Source organism: Triticum dicoccoides, chromosome 5B (assembly GCF_002162155.2).
Source record: "Triticum dicoccoides isolate Atlit2015 ecotype Zavitan chromosome 5B, WEW_v2.0, whole genome shotgun sequence".
Lineage (NCBI taxonomy): Eukaryota > Viridiplantae > Streptophyta > Magnoliopsida > Poales > Poaceae > Triticum > Triticum dicoccoides.
In genome coordinates this window covers 16841563-16844752 of record NC_041389.1, presented here as the reverse complement: position 1 = coordinate 16844752, position 3190 = coordinate 16841563, and positions in this window count along the sequence as shown.

Sequence of the window (3190 nt, the reverse complement as noted above, 5' to 3'; positions counted from 1 at the left end):
TGAGTCGCCTATCCAAAAAGATGGGAAGGCTTGGTCGATGAACGACTTGGGCCGGGGATGATCCCCTAGAAGTGTAGGTCGCCGTATCACTATATCTTCCCCATAATGTCGATGAAATTTTTTACCACCACAAAGAATCAGACCAACACAAAAAAGGCTTGATACAACATAAACTCATCAGATTTGAATAATCAGATCTGCAATGACAGAAAACTCTCTAACCTCATGACACCGCCAGAAGAGGGAGAGAAAACTTATTCTCATAAAACTATGATGATCACTAGACGTTGACGAAAAACAGTCTTGAAAATCCAAGGCCCCCCCACCTTTGAGTGTCAAGATGACAGCCAGAGGGGAGGAGGCCTAAATTTATCTGATCGCGGCGGCGACGGCGACACGAGAAAACACTCCTATAGGAGTAACTATCGACAACAGGCGAGCGCCAGGTGAGAGAGAACTTGGGCCCGACGCATTTATCTTGCGTTGTATGCAAAAGCATCATGTTCGCCTCGCAAGAAGCAAGGTATAGACACTCCAACATTGTTTTGTCTCGCAAACCAACCTGTGATTGGATGGTTAGAGGGACAGTAGTATCCCCATCCCATCAGGGTTCAAGTCCTAGTGCTAGCATTATTCCTGGATTTATTTCAGGATTTTCGGCGCTGCGCTTTCAGTGGGATGAGAGGAGACGTTCCCGTCAAAGACGAGGTGCCTACGGTGACTTCGTAAATCTCTAGATGATATGCTGGCTCAGTCTCTCGAAGGTGCTCATAGGGTATGCCGGCTCAGTCTCTTGAAGGTGCTCATAGGGGTATGGTGTAATTTCCTTTGCATTATTCCTTTAAGACCGAGCGGATAATTGCTAATGCCATGAAAGAAGATTTCATATTTCCAATGTTTTTCTTCAGTTCTCCTCCTACCGAGAGAGTTGGGCTGGGTTGGGGCTAGGCTGGTCATAGTTTGTATGTTGGGCTTGTTGACGACATAATTATTACGGGGAACCCGCATGGCCCAACGAAGTTTTATACATTTTTTCAGTAGTAATTCCAGGTACTATTGCATGCAACGTGGGTTTAGCAGTTCTTGAGCCATCAATGATTGGTGAACCGACAGATCAACTTGCAAATGAGGCGCCCTTCCCATACTAACAAGCCTAGTCTAACCTGAAAAGGAGGTCTGATGTACCTCTAAAATTATAGCGTAGATGTTATATCTGTCTCGAAATTACTAATTGAGGAGTACTCCTTTTAAAGGTCATTCCGCCCTTGCCAGACTGCGCGTCACTTGTTATAACCTAAGAGTTTTTTCTTTTTCTCGTATATCCGTTTATTCAAAACATTTTATCTCTTAAAGCATTCATCCAAATCTCAAACGTTTTCACCGTTGGATCCCTTGCATTTCAAAACTAGATCCCTTGTTGATGAGCTTTGATGAACTTTTTCATGAAAAAACCAGACGAAAAAGTCATGCCTCTCGCGTTTTTCCTGTTTCCGAGAGGCACGACTGTGCCTCTCGCGGAAGCAAATCTGTCTCTTGCACATAAGCAAAACCGTGCCTCACACAGAAGGAAAACAAACACACATTTTTTTCTAGTTTCGAGAGGTACGGGCGTGCCTCTCGCTGAAGGAAAAAAATGGAGAAAGCGCGGAAGCAAATCCGTGCCTCTCGCAAGAAAAAAAAGAGAAAACACGAGGACGCAAATCCATGCCTCTCGCGAAAGCAAAACCGTGCCTCTCGCAGAAGCAAAATTCTCGGAAAGATAAGAAAGACCAGTGGCAAATCAAAAAGCCAAAGAACACTGGAAAAACTATCTAAAAAACCGAAAATACGTGCGAAAAAAAGTGAAAACAAAAATAAAAAAAAGCGTCTAAAGCGCGACACGTGGCGGCAGCTGAAAGCGCACCAAGTGACGCGCTTTCAACCCACCCCAGATGACCCTTGGAAGGCTCCCAACAAGCGCTCCTTGAGTAGTACCTCCCACCTGTAGCAAGACTAACATGCGTCTCGTTGACGGTTTTATCCCCCACCTGTAGCTAGTGGACTGGCCTATCATTTTCTTTGATCGAGTTCCCTCGGTTTTGTTCCTCTTTTTTTGCTTTTTATTTCTTCACTGGTTATTTCGGCTTTATGGTTTTTCATTGGTTTATTTGTTTCTTTCTCAGTTTTTATTTGTTTTAATTATCTTTTTTCTTTGTTTTTTCACTGCTTTTTTTTGTTTCTTTCCCGGTTTTTACTATTTTTTCTTTGCTTTTATTTCTTTGGTTTTCTTCGTTTCTTTCTTGGTTTTCATCTTTTTTCCGTCGTCTTTATAAGTTTCCTTCTTGGTTTTTTTTCTTGTTTCTTATTTTCCTTGTTTCTTTCTAGGTTTTTCTTTTTTTCCCCTTTTTGTTTCTTCTGTTTTCATTCTGCATTTTTCATATACGTCAAGAACATTTTTCTATTGCATGTTTACCAATTTTTATATACAAATTTAACATGCTTTTAATACATGGTCAATAATTTTTCTCTGCATATTTTTAACATTTTTTAATGCTATATTAAACATTTTTCAAATACAACTATATCATTTTTTAGTAGAATGCAAGATAAATGTTTTTAATTCATGGTCAACAGTTTTTCTGTACATAGTTAACATTTTTCAAGCACTGAAAAAAAGCTAACATTTTTCAAATGATTGACTACAAAATTTCAAATACTTTTTTAACATTTTTATCAAATGCAAGATTAATATTTTAAAATAAATGACCATTTTTTTCGCACACATTGTATATTTTCTGCATGCATGTGAAACATTTTCTCTATGCACATTTACCAGTTTTCGTATGCTTGGTTAGCATTTTTTTTAAAATGTTTTATGTAAAGTGTTCTTATTTAAAGTATCTGGAAGTATAAACGAAAGTGCAAAAAGAAATAGAAAAACGTGAAAAGAAAACAAAGAAACTAGGTTGTGGTCTCCCGTACGCTTGGGCTGGGCTGGGCTGGGCTGGGGCGGTGGCTTGTGTTTCTCTGAACTCATCTTGAACTAAAACCACGACTAGTAAATAGGAACGGAGGGAGTATATTCTATTTGTGCAAGCCGCAATGATTCAAAGAAATCGACTGTTACACAGGCTGATTGCCTTTATTTGTGCTGTTTTCACGGCAGTTGTTTTTAAAAGTTCATCATGACCTTGCAAAGGAGATATCTGAA